We start from the raw sequence: 19,455 nt of genomic DNA, 5'->3' as shown, positions 1-19,455 counted from the left end.
GAATCGTGGACTTCCAGATGTTCAATCTGGATTTAGAAAAGGCAGAGGAACCAGAGATCAAATTGTCAACATCTGTTGGATCATAGAAAAAGCAAGAGAGTTCCAGAAAAACATCTTTCTGCTTTATTGATTATGTTCCAAAGCCTTTGACTGTGTGGATCACAATAAACTGGAAAATTCTGAAAGAGATGGGAATACCAAACCACCTGATCTGCTTCCTGAGAAACCTGTATGCAGGTCAAGAAGGAACAGTTAGAACTGGACATGGAACAACAGACTGGTTCCAAATTGGGAAAAGAGTATGTCAAGGCTGTATATTGTCACCCTGCTTATTTAACTTATATGCAGAGTACATCACAAGAAACCCTGGACTGAATGAAGCACAAACTGAAATCAAGATTGCAGGAGAAATATCAATAACCTCAAATATATAGATGACGCCACCTTTATGGCAGAAAGTGAAGAAGAACTAAAGAGCCTCTTGATGAAAGTGAAAGAGGAGAGTGAAAAAGTTGGCTTAAAGCTCAACATTCAGAAAACTAAGATCATGGCATTTGGTCCCATCACTTCATGGTAAATAGATGGGGAAACAGTGAAAACAGAGACAGGCTTAATTTTCTTGGGCTCCAAAAGTACTGCAGATGGTTACTGCAGCCATGAAATTAAAAGACGCTTGCTCCTTGGTAGAAAAGCTATGACCAACCTAGACAGTGTATTAAAAAGCAGAGACATTACTTTGCTAACACAGGTCCACCTAGTCAAGGCTGTGGTTTTTCCAGTAGTCATGTATGGATGTGTAAGCTGGACTATAAAGAAAGCTGAGCGCCAAAGAATTGATGCTTTTGAACTGTGGTGTTGGAGAAGACTCTTGAGAGTCCCTTGGACTGCAAGGTGATCCAACCAGTCCAACCTAAAGGAGATCAGTCCTGGGTGTTCATTGGAAGGACTGATGCTGAAACAAACTCCAATAGTTTGGCCACTTGATGCGAAGAGCTGACTCATTTGAAAAGACCCTGGTGCTGGGAAAGATTGAAGGTGGAAGGAGAAGGGGACGACAGAGGATGAGATGACTGGATGGCATCACCAACTCAATGGGCATGAGTTTGAGTAAACTCAGTGAGTTGGTGATAGACAGGGAGGCCTGGCGTGCTGCAGTCCATGGAATCGCAAAGAGTCGGACATGACTGAACGACCAAACTGAACTGAACAAATTGATTATTAGTAAAGATTAAAAGGGGCTTCACTGATAGCTCAGTTGGTAAAGTTTTTTGAGGAACCTCCATACTGTTTTCCATAGGGACTGTGCCAATTTACATGTTTTTCCATACTGTAAAAAAAAAAAAAAAACAACTGTGGAGTTTTTCCATACTCCACACCCTCTCTAACATTTACTGTTTGTAGACATTTTAATGATGGCCATTCTGACTGGTGCGAGTTAGTACCTTATTGTTGTTTTGATTTTCATTTATCTAACAATTAGTGATAGTGAGCATCTTTCCATGTGCCTATTGGTCATGTGTCTCTTCTCTGGATAAATGTCTATTGAGGTCTTCTGCCCATTTTTAGATCAGGTTGTTTGGTTTTTTTGTTATGGAACTGTAGGAGTTATTTGTATATTTTGGAAAATAAGCCCTTGTCTGTCATATCATTTGCCACCCAGTCCATAGCTTATCTGTTTGTTTTGTTACAGTTTCCTTTGCTGTGAAAATGTTTATAAGTGTGAATAGGTCCCATTTGCTTATTTATTTTTTTTTTTTTTCTATTGCCTTGGGAGGCTAACCTAAGAAAACATTGGTAGCAATTATGTCAGAGCATGTTTTCCTATGTTCTCCTCTAGGAGTTTTATGGTACCTTGTCTAATATTTAAGTCTTTTGGCCACTTCAAGATTAGTTTTTGTGCACTGTGTGAGGGTGTGTTTCAGCTTCACTGATTTACGTGCAGCCGTTTAGCTTTCCCAACACCACTTGCTGAAGAGACTGTCTTTTCCGTATAGTATATTCTTGCTTCCTTTGTTGAAGATTAACTGTCCATAGGGGTGTGGGTTTATTTCTAGGATCTCTATTCAGTTTTATCGATCTGTTTTTGTAATGATGCCATGCTGTGTTGATTATTGTATCTTAGTAGTATTGTCTGAAGTCTGAGCAGGTAATGCCTCCTGCTTTGCTCTTTATCCTCACAATTATTTTGGCAAGTCTGGGTCTTTTATGTTTCCATGAAGATTTTAGAATTATTTGTTGTAGTTCTGTGAAAAATATCATGGATATTTTGAGAGGTATTGCATTAAATCTAGACAGCTCTGGGTATTATGATCATTATAAGAATATTAATTCTTCAGAACATTCAAAGTGTTTTAAAACAAATATGTAAGATGATGCAAAAAGACATAAATTTCAAATCATTAAAAATATATATTGTTCAAAAAAGTTAACTATGTAGATTTTTTAAAAGTGTAAATCTTTATTGACATATTTAAAATAAGACTTGAATAATGATATCACTGATTCTTAGAGGAATCTCCCTTCCTTGGCCTTTTGTATATTTTAAAAAATCAAATTCAGTTTTAAGAATCTTTGTGCTTAACTTGTAAGCACACAGCCACCATTGTATTTGAATGAAGTATAGACATTCCTTTAAACTCAAGGACAATATAATAATGATGCCCAATTTTATCTTTCTTATTTCCTACTTCAGTGCACATTGAAAGACAGAGAAAAGGAATGAGAAACCGTCCACATATTGGAAGTAACTAGCTAACTGTCTTTATTAGGTAAATGGATAAACACTATGGCATATCTGTATAGTGAAGTATTATTTAGCAATAAAAAGAAATAAGCTATCAAGCCATTGAAAGGCATCTTAAAAGCATAAAGCAAATTAAAAGAAACTGATATGAACTACATAAAATGTATAATTACAACTATATCACATTCTGAAAAAGACAAAAGAAGTAGAGATAACAAAATTATCAATGGTTGTTAGGGGTTCTGGGAGAGGGAATGAGGGGTGTATAAACAGATGCACAGGGGATTTTTAGGGTAGTGAAACTATTTGTTTAATACTGTAAAGGTGGGTGCACAATATTATGTGTTTGTCAAAACCAATAGAACTGAATAACACAAAGAGTAAGCCATACAGTAAATTATGGACTTTAGTTAATAATATTGTATCATTATTGGTTTATTAACTGTACCAGATGTGCCACAATAATTCAAGATGTTAATAGTAGGGGAAGGGGAAGCAGGGGAGTATATGAAAACTCCCTGTACTTTTTGTTCAACTTTTCTGTGAACTTAAAACTGCTCTAAAATAAAATCCATTAATTATAACAAAACACAAGAGAAATAATAAATATAGAAGAGAATAATTAAAAAGTAATTATTTGCAAAGACGTTTCTCAATTTATTTTATATTTTTCTATATGGTGTTATAATTTTCCCAATTGTTAAGCTTTTTATTGATGTACAACTGGAGTAACATTGTGTTAGTTTCAGGTATGCAACACAATGATTTGATATTCATATGTGTTGCAAAATGTAACCATATCTTTCTATTATTTTATGTATTTTACTATTTTAACTGAAGCAATATTTAAATTTTGACTTTACAAGAAACAAATATCTAACTTAGTGTTTGCTTACCATGAATGAGTGGACAGAATGATTTTAAGGTATTTGTTGTTATTGTTCAGCCACTAAGTCATGTCTGACTCTGTGACCCCAGGGACTGCAGCATGCCAGACTCCTCTGATATTCACTATCTCCCGGAGTTTGCTCAAATTCATGTGCATTGAGTTAGTGATGCTGTCTAACCAACTCACCCTCTGCCACCTCTTCCTCCTTTTGCCTTCAATCTCCCCTAGCATCAGGGTCTTTTTCCAATGAGTAGGCTTTTTGCATCAGGTGGCCAAAGTAGGGAGCATCAGCTTCAGCAACTGTACTTCCATGAATATTCAAGGTTGATTTCCTTTAGGATTGATTGGTTTGATCTCCTTGCAGTCCAGGAACTCTCAGTCTTTTCCAGTACCAGAATTTGAAAGCATCAATTATTTGGTGCTCAGTCCAACTCTCACATCCAAACATGACTACTGGAAAATCATAGCTTTGACTACACACACCTTTGTTGGCAAAATGCACCCAATATAGGAGTGTCTAAATAAACAAATATTAACATATATTAATATAAAAGGAGAAACTGACAGTAAATAGTTGAGAACTATAACACCCCACTTACATCAATGGACAGGTCATTCAGACAGAAAACCAATAATAAAATATTGGCTTTGAATGACATATTATGCCAGGTGGACTTAATAGTTATATATGGAACATTCCACTCCAAAGGAGCAGATAACATACTCTTTTCAAGTGCATTTCAAACATTCTTCAGGAAGATCACATGCTAGGACACAAAACAAGTCTCAATAAATTTAAGAAAATGGAAACCATATCAACCATCTTTCTGACCACAATGGAACGAGAATAGAAATTAGCTATAAAAAACTTGCAAAACCCACAAACATGGAGGCCAAGCAGTATGCTACTAAAAAACCAGTGGGTCACTGAATAAATCAAACAGGAAATAAAAAATATCTAGAGACAAATGAAAATGGAAACATAATGATCCAAAATCTATGCAGCACAACAAAAGCAGTTTTAAGAGGGAAGTTCTTACATCAGGAACAAAAAATAATCTCAAATAAGCCACCTAACTTTACACCAAAGGAACTAGAAAAACAAGAACAAGTAAAATCCAATGTCATCAGAAAGAAAGAAAGAAAGAATGAAGATCTAAGTGGAAATATATGAAATAGATTCTTACAAAAATAGAAAAGAGCAATGAAACTAGCTCCTGGATCTTTGAAAAGATAAAGAAAATTGATAAACATTTAGCCAGACTGATCAAGAAGAAAGAGAAAAGACCTAAATAAGTTTTAAAAATTAAAGAGGAGAAGTTGCAAGCAACACCACAAAAATACAAAAGATAATAAGAGATTATTATAGATAATTATATGCCAATAAGGTAGAAAACCTAGAAGAAATGGATATTCTTGGAAATGTACTATCTCTCAAGGCTGAACCAGAAAGAAATAGAAAATATGAACAGACCAATTATAGGTAATGAAATGGAATCAGTCATTACATAAACTCCTAATGAAAAAAAGTCCATGATGAGATATTATAGCTTTACAGTTAAACTCTATCAAACATTTAGAGAAGTTAACACCTGTACTTCTCAAACTCTTCCAAAAAGTTAAACAGGAGAAAACACTTCCAAAATCATTCTATCAGGCCAGAATTACCCTGATGCCAAAATCAGAGAACACCACACACACACACACACACACACACACACACGAAAGTTACAGGCTAACATCACTGGATGCAAAAATCCTCAACAAACCACTACTAAACCAAATTCAGCTGTACATTAGAAGAGTCATACACTGTGATCAAGTTGGATTTAGCCAGGGACATGAGGTGGTTCAACACACACAAATTAACCAACATCACATTACCACATTAACAAACTGAAGGATAATAATAATATAATCATCTCAGTGATGGACTTCCCCGGTGGCTCAATGATAAAGAACCTGCCTGCAATGCAGGAAATGTAGGTTTGATCCTTGGGTCAGGATGATCTCCTGGAGAAGGAAATAGTAGCCCACTCCAGTATTCTTGCCTGGGAAATCCTGCAGACAGAGAAGCCTGCTGGCCTAGAGTCTGTAGGGTCACATAAGATTTGGACACAACTCAGTGACTAAACAACAACAACAACCATCTCAACAGAGCCAGAAAAAGCTTTTGACAGATGTAAGTATCAATTTATGATAAAAAAAAAACTCTCTTAATAAATTAGGTATAGAGAGAACACACTTTAATATTAAAAACGCCATGCATGCAAGCTTACAGCTAACACAGTCAATGGTGAAAAGCTAAAACCTTTTCTCTAAGGTCAGGAACAAGACAAGTATGCTTACTCTCATTACTTTTTTCAACATAGTATTGGAAGTCCTAGCCACAGAAGTCAAATAATAAAAAGAAATAAAAATGATCCCAGTTGAAAAGGAAGAAGTAAAGCTGTCACTGTTTGTAGATGACATGATATTATTTGTAGAAAATTCTAAAGATGCCACCCCAAAACTATTAGAATAAGTGAACTCAATAAATTTGAAGGATGCAAAATTAATATATAGAAATTTGCTTCATTTTATATGTTAACAATGAAAGAGGAATTAAGGAAACAATCCCATTTATAATTGCATCAAAGAATAAAAATACCTAGGAATAAACTTATGTAAGAAGGCAAAATACCATACTCTGAAAACTATAAGATGATGATGAAAGAAATTGAAGATGAGACAGATGGAAAGATATATCATGATCATGTATAGAATGAGTTAAATACTGCTAAAATAGTTCTACTCTCCAAGGCAATTTATAGAGTTAGCGCAATTCTTATAAGTATACCGATACCATTTTTCACAATACTAGAACAAATGATTCTAAAATTTGCATGGAAACAGAAAAAACCCTAAATAGTGAAAACAATCTTGATAAAGAATAACAAAACTGGATTGGAGGTATTACACCCCCTGATTCAAACTATATCACAAAACTACAGTAATCAAAATAGTGTGGTACTGGTTAAAAAAAAAACAAACAGACACACCATATATGTGCTCAATTAAAAGGAGGCAAGAGTATGCAATGGGGAAAATACTGTCTCTTTAATAAATAGTTTTAGAAAAATTGAACAGCCACACATGAAAGAAGCAAACTGGACTATGTTTTCATGTCATATACAAAAATTAGTTCAAAATGGATTAAATACTTACATGTAAGACCTGAAACCAAAAAGCTCCTGGAAGCAGCACAGACACTACAGTCTTTGACACTGGTCTTAGCAATATTTGGGAGGGTATGTCTCCCCAGGCAAGAGAAACAGCAGGAAAACTGAGACTGCATCAAAGCCTGTGAAGCTTTTATTCGCTGAAGAAAACTATCACCAACGTGAAAAGGCAGCCCACGGGACAGGAAAAGATATTTGCTAGCGATGTATTCAGTAAAGGGTTAATAGCCAAAATAAACAAAGGGCTAAAAGAAATCATCATGAAAAATGCAAATAGCCCAGTTGAAAATGCACAGAGGACCTGAATAGACATTTTTCCAAAGAAGATTATGGTTAACAGAATATGAAAAGATAATCTAAATCACTAACCATCAGGGAAATGCAAGTCAAAACTACAATGGGATACCACCTCACAGCCGTCAGAAAGGCTGTTATTAAAAAGACACCAAGTAACACGTGCTGGTGAGGATGTAGAGTACGTGAGATGCTTGTGCAGTTAGTGAGAAGGTATATTAGTGTAGCCTCTAGGGAAAGCAATGTGGAGGTGCCTCAAAAAATAAAAAAATAGGACTTCCATGTGATTCAGCAATTTCACTTCTGGATTTTTACTTGAAGAAAAAAAAACCCTGCTAGTTTGAAAGGATATATGAACTCTTAATGTTCATAACAGCATTATTTAAAATAGCCAGGATATAGAAGCAACTTAAGTGTTGATCCATAGACGAATGGATAAGGAAAATGTGGTGTGTGTGTGTGTATAGATGTGTGTGTGTGTGTGTGTGTGTATTCACTTCTATGCTGAATCTAAAAAAACAAAATCAGCAAAGCAAAATGAAAACAGGCATACAGATACAGAGAAGAAATGGATGGTTGCCAGAGGTTGGGGGGTGAGAGGAGGAAGTGAATAAGTACAGGAGGTTAAAAGGCATAAACCTCCAGTAATATAACATTGTAAGGATTTATTATACAGCTTAAGGAAGATGGTCAATAATATGTGATAACTGAATGGGGACACTTGTTTGCTAAACTTATCATGGTAAACATTTCATAATGTATGCAAATGTCAAATCTTAAGTAGTACATCTGAAACAAACATTATAATATTTTACTTCAACTATATTTCAATTAAAATAGAAGTACAATTGGGAAGCAAAATATGAGAAATTATTAAAAATGTAGAATATAGCAACACTGAGTAGAAAATTTTTTAAAAGTGTGTAACACTTTGTATTGATAAAGCTGGGGTAAAATATATGTATTTTTAAGTTGCTACAGCTTGATTTAAAATAAAAATAATTGGGTTGACAATAGGTATTTACTACATCTCAAAAATACAACTTCTCTGAGAGTTTGCTTAAAAATATGTTTGTAAGTGGCCAATAAGTGTATAAAATTATTTGAGGTCCCATTGAGCAAGTAGGTTGTAGCTCCGTGTGAAATCTAAACGAGCACGTATGAAGCTGCTGCAGAGCAACGAGCATGACTAAATAGATGCGGCTGCAGTAGCACGTGAGAATGGCGACTTGCATTGAGCATTTTTGCATCTTTAAAACTGTGTGTTTGGGCAAATTGACTTTTCTGAAAATTGGAACAAGCACTGGCTCTGTTATTACAGGAGCCAGGGGAGTGATGAGAGAAGCGTGGGCTGCAGATCCCAGAGCCTGACGTCTCTTGTTTACGACTGGAGTTGTCCCCTGCGCTCACCTGAGACTAACTCTTAGGTGGCCCTCACCTGAGAACAGACGGTTATGCTGACATAACCCAGTCTCATCTCTTTAATTGTCCTAGCTTAGAATTCCTAGGGTATAAATCTTCCATTTACTGGCACGGGGTTCATGTGCTTGCTGCTAAATCTTAAAGTCCCTGGGGGTCACTTTAACAAAATTTCCAGCTAGAGAGTTGGTAGAACAAAAGCTTTCATCCCTGTTACTAAGGGTTTAGACCACAAGTGAAAGCTAACCAAAGATTTTTCTTTTCTCAAGTAGCTTTCCAGAGGCGACTTTGCATGCTTAGAGAAACTTCAGCAATCCACCCCAGATCTTGTCTGGAGTGCATTCTATCATTTTAATTCTGAAAATCTATAAAAGCTATTTTTTTGACATTTGGGAGTGACATTTATTTTCAGCGAGTTATGAAATGTTCCATGTGTTATTTGCCTTCATTTCAAGTTCGACTGCTCTCATGAGCTCCTTTGTCATTGATGAGTGATCTGTTCAGCAGGCCAAAACATCAATTGAGAAGGAACCGACACCCAAAATTTCTGCTACGTGACTTTTTCTGACTTATTTGGTGGTGGAGTGAGAGATATTTTTTAAATGATTAGCTGAAAACCTTAGGAAGTGAGGATGATCAATCTTAATGAGTTTCAGCATAGAAGATATCTATATTCCAAGTTTATTTTATACATATATTTTAAAATTCTATTGCTCTTTGAAATAAAATAATACAAGATGAATTTATAAATATAGGTTGCTTCTCCCTCTCCATAACACAGACCCCTGGTGACTTTTCTCCAATAAAAATCTTTTCAACATATAATAATAATAGCAAAAACTTTTTATAAACTGATACCTCTTTCCATAGAGTACTGATGGTAGTCATCCATTATAAAATAATTAAGATTCTCTTCTTAATGGAAAAATTTGATTAAACAATTTATATGCCATGAGGATATCACAATGCTACCACATATAAAACATATTTTTATACATAAATATTTGTGGACACTTGGTTGAGATTATTTGTAGAATAATCTTCTAGAACCTCCATCAAATTGTATGTGCACTTTGAAAATTAACAGTCGCTGCAATGAAGATGTGCTGCAACTAAGACTTGGCACAGCCAAATAAATAAATAAGCTAATTAGCTGAAAAAGTTGACAGATGTTGCTCAAATTGCCCATTAGAAGGTGGTACCAGTTTACCCTACTATCCATAGATGTTTTATTAATCATGAAAACCATCAGTCTTTGCTCTTTATCAGTTTTCCCATGGAATAACTAATCTTTTATATATTTAACATTTATAATTTTTCCATATGCTAAGAAAATTATCATTTTGTCATTGGTTGCATATATTTTGTCTGTAATGTTGACATTGTTCATACTATTTTTTTGGTACAAAAGTTTTCCTTTTTTACGTAATCAGATTTATCAGTCTTTTTCATTTATTCTTTCAGTGTTTTTGTCCTTACGGCACTAGGTTTTGTGTCCTGATTGGAAAGGAATTCTGTACTCAAAGATTTTCATGTATGTGTGTGCATTTGTTCTTCTGGCACTTTTACTATTTCATTTTTAAAAATACCTAAATCTTTGATCTTCTGGAATTTATGTTTTAGTGCAAGGGGTAAATTAGAATCCAGGTAATTTTTTAATGCTAGTTGTTTCTCTTGCTTGAAAAAATTCCATGGACTGAGAAGCCTGGTAGGCTACAGTCCACAGAGTCATGAAGAGTCGGACACGACTGAGTGAATTCACTTCACTTCATGTCATTGCTCACATCATATCATATTGTATCCATATCAATATTAACTTTGTCATATACCAGACATCTACCACATTTGTGTGTAATTCTGCTCTCTCCATTATTGAGTTCAATAATCTATCTCCAGCAGTGAGCTGATTTCATTACATAATGTGCTTTCAGACCTGGTAGGGCTCATTCCTATTTATTGATAACACGTGTGCATATGGAGGGAGAATGTGGAGACTGGGTGAGAAGTATTTTACAGTTTACTAAGCTTAAGTTAAGGCTGTGGTTTTTCCAGTGGTCATGTATGGATGTGAGAGTTGGACTGTGAAGAAAGCTGAGTGCCGAAAAATTGATGCTTTTGAACTGTGGTGTTGGAGAAGACTCTTGAGAGTCCCTTGGACTACAAGGAGATCCAACCAGTCCATCCTAAAGGAGATCAGTCCTGGGTGTTCATTGGAAGGACTGATGCTGAAGCTGAAACTCCAATCCTTTGGCCACCTCATGTGAAGAGTTGACTCATTGGAAAAGACCCTGATGCTAGGAGGGATTGGGGGCAGGAGGAGAAGGGGACGACAGAGGATGAGATGGTTGGATGGCATCACTAACTCAATGGACATGGGTTTGGGTGGGCTCCGGATGTTGGTGATGGACAGGGAGGCCTGGTGTGCTGCAGTTCATGGGGTCGCAAAAAGTTGGACACAACTGAGCAACTGAAATGAACTGAAGCTTTAAATCCTGGAACCTGGTTTTTATCTTTGAAAAATGAGGCTGTTGGTCCTTAATCCCTTGATAGCTTTTTGAGAGCACACTTCAGACATGGTTGCGTTTCTCATTTGTTCTTGGATTGCACATTTTGGACAAATGAGATGTCGGGACTGCTATCAAACAAGGACAAAACCTGAAACTCCTGCTCCTAGACACAGATTTAAAAGGTTCGTGCCAAGAGAAGCTATATTTTTAACATTCATCTGAGCATTAGAATGTTTCCTACAGAGGAGGACACACTGGTTATGGCTGGATATAAGAATATATACATATTCTTATGTATGGATATATATAAGATATATGTCAAGATATAAGAATAACATCAGTTTAATGCATTTTCCATTTTAAGTGAAAGTGGCACTATGATTTCACAGGACATTATGTGAACTACAGACTGGGTAATACCAAGAGTCCCAAGAAATCTTAGTTATGAATGAACTCATGTGAGTGACTCTCAAATACATTCAGGTTTCCTGTTAACATTTGCTGAAGTCTTATCAGTTTTCAAGGTGAAATTTTAAGATGGCTTTCCACCCCCCCCCCCCCCCCCCCAAAGCATACTCTGGTCCTTGGGTCAGATGTCATCTTTCCACCTCTGTTTCCCATGGCCCACATAGCTTCTGTTACAGTTCTTCTCCCATCTGCCCTGTATTCTAGCACCTGTTTCCTCCTTTTGATTATAACTGACTTGAGTTCGGTTCTCCCTGTGGTCTTATTTATAGTATTCACGCATTAAATCCTTCTCTCACTGAGTGGAATTTTGCTTATTTTTGTTATGTTATTGGCATATAGTCCCTTTACGATGCTGTGTTGGTTTCTGCTGTACCATGAAGTGAACCAGCGACATGTTTACTTATAAGCCCGCTTTCCTGAGCCTTCCTCCCTGCCCACATCCCACCCGTCTGGGTCATCACAGAGCCCCGAGCTGAGCTCCCCACACTGCACAGCTGAGTTCCAGCAGCTACCTGCTCCACACACGGTAATGTGTATGTGTGGTCACAATCTGCTAATTCGTCCCATCCTCCCAACCCCTTCATGTCCACAGGTCCACTCTCTATGTCTGCATCTCTATTCCTGCCCTGCAAAGAGATTCCTCTGTACCATTTTTCTAGAGTCCACATATATGCATTAATACACTATTTTTATTTCTCTCTTTCTTACTTCACTCTGTGTGACACTCCAGGTCCATCCACATCACTACAAACGACCCCAAATCATTCCTTTTTATGGCTGGATAGTATCCCATTGTATATACGTATCATACTTTTTTTAACCTGAATGGAGTTTTAAAACTTCTGAATGTTCAGGATTCTATGAAAATGATTCTTTAGTTTTCCTGTTGCTGCTGGATTAAATCACCACAAGTTTGATGGCCGAAAACAATAGAAATTCATTCTCTCACAGTTCCGGAACCAGAAGTCCAAAATCAATATTACTGGGATGAAATCAAGTTGGGCCATGCTGTTTTTGGAAGCCCCAGGGCAGAATGTTTTTCTTACGTCTTCTAGGTTCTGGTGGTTGCTGGCCTTCCTTGGAACGTGGCTCTATTGCTCCATCTCTGCCCATCTTCACGTTTCCTTCTCTGCGTGCAGAACCTCCCTGTGCCTGTCTCTCTCAAGAACTCTTACGGTGGCTGAGCTGGTAAAGAATCCGCCTGCAATGCGGGACACCTGGGTTTACTCCCTGGGGTGGGGAGATCCCCTGGAGAAGGGAACAGGCTACCCACTCCAGTGTTCTGGCCTGGAGAATCCCATGGACTGTATAGGCCATGGGATCACAAAGAGTCAGACATGAGCAACTTTCACTTCACTTGGTAGCTTTTTAGATCCTACCTGAATAGCTAGGACAAGACCCTTAACTTAATCATATCTGCAAAGACGCTCTTTTCATTTACAGTTTCCTAGGATTGGGACTTGATGTGTTTGGGGATATTATCCAGTGTACTACAGATATAGAGCATTTGATCCAAGGAAATACAACAGTTTTTTAATGTTGAATCTGTTTCTCTCTTTGAAAGTGAAGGTCAAGAGTGTGTTGACAAGGGTTTAGTAGTAAAAAATGAAGAATATATATGTCACATTTATTGAATATAATTTACATTAAATAAAATACTACCATTTAAAATTTTCCAATGAATTTTGATAAATTTATACACTCAAATAAGCACACCTACAATCAATATACAGAACACTTTTATCACCCCACAAATGTTCCTTGTGCGTGTGTGTTTTAATTGTGATATGCTTTTTTTCATTTTAAATTCAGTTCCTTAGTATGCTTCTTCCATTCAGCATGATGCTTTTGAGCTGTATCTATGTTGTTGTGTAGAGTAGGAGGTCATTCCTTTTTTAAAGTTTATTTTTTATTGAAGTGCAGTTGAATTACAATGTGTTAGTTTCTGGTATACAGCAAAGTGATTCAGTTATACACAAACATATATGTTCTTTTTCATATTATTTTTCATTATAGATTATTGCAAGATATTGAGTAGAGTTTCCTGTGCTATACAGTAGGTACTTATTGTTTATTTTATATGCAGGAATGTGTATCTGTTAATCCCAACACCCTACTTATGCCTCTCTCCTTCCCTCTTAGTATATTTCTGTTTTTTAAGTTCATTAGTATCATTTTATAGATTTGTATCATTTTATAGATTCTACATATACATGATATCATATTATATTTGTCATTCTCTGTCTGACTTACTTCACTTAATATGATAATCTCTAGGTCCATTCATGTTGCCAAATGGCATTAGTATTTCATTATTTTTCATGACCGAGTAATATCCCATTTTATATATAGACCACATCTAGTAGATCATTCCTTTTCATTGCTGAGTAGCAGTTTGTTCATCCCCTGTCGATGGACATTTGTGTTGTTTCCAGTTCAAAACTATTATGAATTAAGCTGCTAGGGATTTTTGTGAATGTCTTTGTGTAGCCATATGTTTATCTGATTTTGTTTTCCTTTTGTATACTCTGTCTCCCTATTTGATTCAATTTTCTACAGCTTCAGAGAGCCATGCCTTGAAATGGACAGACATATATAAACTTAGCAATAAATATGATAGTGTTTGTAAAATTCACTGCCTTTCCTGTTTCTATTATGGAGACTCAGAGAGTAGTCAGAGAAGGCAATGACACCCACTCTAGTGTTCTTGCCTGGAAAATCCCATGGACAGAGGAGACTGGTAGGCTGCAGTCCATGGGGTCACTAAAAGTCGGACACAACTGAGCGACTTCACTTTCACTTTTGGCTTTCATGCATTGGAGAAGGAAATGGCAACCCACTCCACTTTTCTTGCCTGGAGAATTCCAGGGATGGTGGAGCCTGGTGGGCTGCTGTCTATGGGGTCGTACATAGTCGGACACGACTGAAGCGACTTAGCAGCAGAGAGAAGTCACTTCCAAAAAAGAATTCTACTTCATTTTCAGTTAGGGTTTAATCTTTTTAACTAACCAACAAGGCAGTAGTTCCATTGAGGAAACGAAAGAAATTGGAATGAGTGTGAGAGCTTGGAAGTATAAGCAAGTAATTATCTGACTCAATCAGAGGAAGAACCAACCTTAATGGGGTACTGCTTGCTAAACTAAACTGCTGGGAATCAAACATGTAAATCTAATTTGAGATGTAACCAACTTTTTAAGCCACAGAAAGTTCAGGCTCAATTAGCCTTCTTTGTCCTCTCTCAGGAGAGCCCCTAGACAGATGGTATTACTCCAGAACCATCAGCCAATCACATGGCTGATTCTTTTTCATGCTGCAAGTGGCTTGAGGAAGATTTGCAATATCAACAGGCAGTGAATTCTCACAGAAGCTTTATCTCAGTGGTTAAGAGAGTATCTAAGGCTAATCCTAGCCTAGCTGCTATGTTCTAACCCCAAGAAAGGCACTGAATGCATTAAGGTCTCTGAGAGGAGGAGAGAAGAACTGAACGTTTTAGCTGCCATGGCAACAGGAGCCATTTACATCATATGGTTTTGTTCTTGGAGGAAATCTACTCAGAAGAAGAAATAGGGACCGAATTGGAGGGGGACATGGAACATGTGGTTCCAAGACCTTCTGGCCCAACCCCAGTGCAGAAGATTTAATAGCAATAAAGCCAGAATCCCCAGAGTAGGGAATTTCCATTCCCACCACTAATTATACCTGCATGCCAAGCTACAACTGAGAAACTTTAAGGTTTTCTAAACCGCTGTATCCTTATTCAAATTTCCCCTGACAGATAAAAGGTAGAAACTTAAACTAAACATAAACACAAGTTATACTCTGCTCCCAATAGTAACATATTGAACCATAAGAGGAAATATCACTGTCTCAGCAATCTATTTATCAGCTTTAAAGACATGAGCTTTGAGAAATGTGCTAGAAGTTTTTGTTAATTGTAGAATGATATAGTTACATAAGAATTATTATTTTTGCTACTTCCAAAGGTTGTATTAAAAAAAAAATGCTCTTTTCTGCTTTGTTTCTCTTTTCACTTCCTGCCCTCCCCCACCCCCACTCCCTTCACTGCTTTCCTCTGTATTCAAGTAAGGCTGAGTGCTAGGTCCAAGATTTCTTTCAGGTTTTGGGGACACTCTGACCCAATGCATATAACTTCATGGTCTTTAGATAAGAAGCCTAGAAGTTCTGGATGTTGATAATGGCCTCTTAGTCAGTACCCGGAGCATCTGAGGAAGCTAGAGATTGGATGTGCTTGAACCTAGCAGAGCAGTTACAGTTACACTGTAGAACCTAGCAGAGTAACTACACAGAGTAGTTACACTGGATTTCAAGGGTGCTCAAAAAATTCAAAGTTCGTCTACAGGAAGATCCACTATGTCATGAAGCAATAAACATGACATACGTAGGGGACGCAAGTTAGAGACTGGCTGGGGGTCAAGATTTCTTAAGGACATGGTTTATCATGCAAAAAATCTGATCCCAGCTCCTTTTCATTTATGCATTCATTCTTTCATTTTTTCACTCATTAAACAAACATGTATTAATTTCTGTGTTCTTTGCAGATATACTGATGAGAAAAATAAAGTGCTTACTCTCAAAAAGTTTATAGTCTAAGTAGAAGATAATAATCAAATAAATAGCATACATTTTAACTTTAAAATCTGTTAAAGGAAATCTCATAGCAATTTAGAAGATGGAAAAAAAGCCTCAATTATCTTTAATTCTTTTTTCTTTCTTTCTTCACTACATCAAGCTAGTTCTTCATGCCTAAAACACATTATGGTGGACTTAAAAATTAGAAAATGGTGTTGACTTTAAGTTTATTACTATCTTTATTCATGGAAACAAGGTAGCCATGAGTATTAAGCACATTTTAAGAATGGTTTACAATCATTTATAGGTTAAGACTTTGGCATTAAGATATTAAACATTTTATGAATTTAATTATTAAAATAGAATAACTTTTTAAAAAAGAAAATAAGATCTCAAAGCACTCTCAGAGTATAAACCTAAAAAAAGTTGCATTTGAGTTGGGACCTGAAGGTTGAATTCCCATATGAAATACCAATTTCATATTAAAATTGTGGTAGAATCTAGTCTGGTTTCTGCTCACAGGTTGTAAAATAATAGCCATGATTTAAGTGAGAAGAGAATAAAGAAAGATGATGGTGGCTTCCTTTTCATACAAAAATTTTAAGAGGGAATCCCAGCAGCTCTTACATTCCTTAACTTAAAGCTTGAAACCCTGTCCTGAATATAAGAAATACACTTATTTCATTTGGGTAAGAAATCATTGAAAAGGGAGCAGATCTTGAAGATATAGAAGGAAAGTTTGCCCTGGGCTGGGCTATAAACCTGTCTGTGGTCAGTCATCGCCAGACTACCTGTCAGCTCCTTCCTGATTCTCGTGTGAGCCCAGCACCTGTTATGCATCCGCATCAAATGGAAAGGCATCCATACTTTAAAGCTCAGAGTACAGTTTCATGCAAAAACTGGAGGCTATGTTCCCCTAGTACAGAGAAAAAGCAGAAACTAATCAGAAAAATCTGAAAATACAATCACGGATAAACTGCTTTTTGGAAACAAACAGGCCGATTATCATATGGCTTGAAGAGGAAAGACTGAGCTGAGGGAAGGTCTATGAAGGGCCTTTCTGATTCTGTATAATGTGAAATTTCAGTTGGGAGGAACGGACTCAGAAGAGGGCACACACCAAGAAATAAAGTCTGTCACATATCAGATTCATGTCATGGTCTGATACTGATCATCTTTGGACTTACTTTGGGGATTTTTGTCAGGGGTTACAACACTTCTTAGAAGCAGATGAACTCATGGGATTATCTGCAGATTTACCTGGGGACCAACATTCACAGTAACTTGGGACTTAATATCATCATCACCAACATCCCCCTACCCCAGCAACCTTGAATGATGCCTGGTACCTAGCGTGATGTGTGATATTACTGTATGGGGATGCTGAAAGGAACTTTAACAATAAGGAAGCAACAACACCACAGGAAGAATCAACATAGGAGAGAATGAGTGCGTTTTAAGCGTCTTAATAACACTCAGTTGATGCTGGGTCTGCTAGCCAGGAAGAATAGTTCACTCCTTTCCATTTGTACAGGAAAGACTACCGGGGAGGTAACAGAAGAGACGGGAGGCGAGAGCTAAGAGATGCTGGGCACCTCCAGGGTGGCAGCCCCTGTGCTGTCCTGTATCTCGCACCTCATTTAATTATTAAAGCACACATGACTATTTCACTTTTTCAGAAACTATTGGGAAGCTGAAAATCAGAGATATTAGTGTAATTTTCTCAAAAGTCACATATGTAGTAAATGGTAGAACTGGAACCCAAGAAGGCAAGATTTAAAAACCCATGCCTCTTCTAAGCCTTTCAAGGAGGCAAGAGAGAATATTTGGGGAAAAGCCTCAGATTCTAAGAGTCTGAGGAAGAGATCATAATGAACTCTGGAAAGCACAGAGCTGGGGAGATATAACCCCCAAAGACAAAAAGCTGGCATCAAGCGGAACGGGATGCTAGTACAGAAGAAGGTAGAGTGCGAGCTGTGAGCACTAGTCAACATGCAAGTCTTGAAATTGATATTTCCACAAAGAATCAAGAAGCAATGGTATTGAGCAACTGGGTGACCCCAGAGATGAGCCCTTGAGACCAGATCCCATTCTTGGTTCTTCCACTTACGTGTCATGAGACCTTTTCCAGATTCACTCACTCGCAACCTTGAGCTAATACTGCAGTTACTGGGACAAGATTGAGCTGTCAGCATTGGGTGGACAGTAGAACCATCTGCTTGAGACTTGGAAATGATGCAAGCCAATCAGTGCGGTCAGAGGGTTGTGAGTTGGGAGATGACTGTAGGAGGCAGGGATCTAATCAGCTGCATCGTAACTGGACAGTCAAGAGAAGAGCTGTGTAGACCGAAAGACCAAAACTCAGGAGTGCCTCCCCATCCTGTCAAAGGAGAGAACAGTCTTTTTAAATCGTTAGATTAACCGCTATTCAACTCTGGATGAAAGAACTTTTAAGGCTAATGAACTTCTTTTCACCTTTCCTCATGCTTACCAAGCAATCCCATGACCGTGAAACACTTGGGGTTTAGGGGCAGCTACTTTTATATTGAGAAAGGACATTAGGGCTTCTGCTCAATTTAAGGCCATATGCCCTAATTCTTATGATATTACTTCCCTGTTGCTGTATAACAAATTTCCCCAAAATTATTGGCATGAGACAATACATGTATATTATCTTACAGGTTGTGTGGCAGCTGGGTCTCTTGCTCAGCAGGGTCTTTTGTAAGGCTTCAGTCAGGATGTAGGCAGAGGCTGCAAGGTTCAACTCCAAGTTCAACTGGGGTAGGATTGGCTTCCAAGCTCACTCAGTGGTTGTTGGCAAGATTCCGTTCTCTGTGGGCTGTTGGGCTGAAGGCCTCAGTTCCTAGTGGATATTGGCCAGAGACTGCCCTCAGTCCTCACCTGGTGGGACTTTCATCACAGTAAGTAAAGGAGAATACCTGAAACAGAAAGTGTCAGCAGGAGTCACATCTTTGGCTGCCCTGGAGGAGTCTGGGGGCTGCAGTCGATGGGGCTGGTAAAGAGCCAAACACGGCTTAGCGACTAAACCACAACAGCAGAGGTAGGAATATTGCATCCCTTTGGCTGTATGCTGTTAGGTCCAGCACACACTCACGGGGAGGAGATCACATGAGTGTGAGCACCAGGAGACAGGGACCCTTGGACCATGTCGAAGCCATCTTTTATACTCCTCTGCCCACACACTGGTAGCAAAGATGGGGGTCCACATGATTCCTGAAAACTAACCTGGGTGTTATCTTAGGGAAAGCCTGAATTTGCTCTGTCAAATTTTCTCCCTGTGAATAGAAGGTTTGGCAGTTTGTT

The 19,455-nt window shown here is 37.7% G+C and overlaps 1 long non-coding RNA gene across 1 annotated transcript in view; it reads left to right on the top strand.

The window, feature by feature from the left end:
- LOC136173632 (uncharacterized) overlaps positions 1–12,721 on the top strand; it is an 87,114-nt gene extending 74,393 nt beyond the window's left edge. Inside the window, exon 3 of the long non-coding RNA XR_010664253.1 lies at positions 12,597–12,721. This is a non-coding gene — a long non-coding RNA (uncharacterized lncRNA). The remainder of the gene's footprint in view (positions 1–12,596) is intronic.
- Positions 12,722–19,455: the final 6,734 nt, after the last annotated feature.

This window comes from Muntiacus reevesi, chromosome 8 (genome assembly GCF_963930625.1).
Source record: "Muntiacus reevesi chromosome 8, mMunRee1.1, whole genome shotgun sequence".
Classification (NCBI taxonomy): domain Eukaryota; kingdom Metazoa; phylum Chordata; class Mammalia; order Artiodactyla; family Cervidae; genus Muntiacus; species Muntiacus reevesi.
This window is presented reverse-complemented; position numbering and strand designations above follow the sequence as displayed.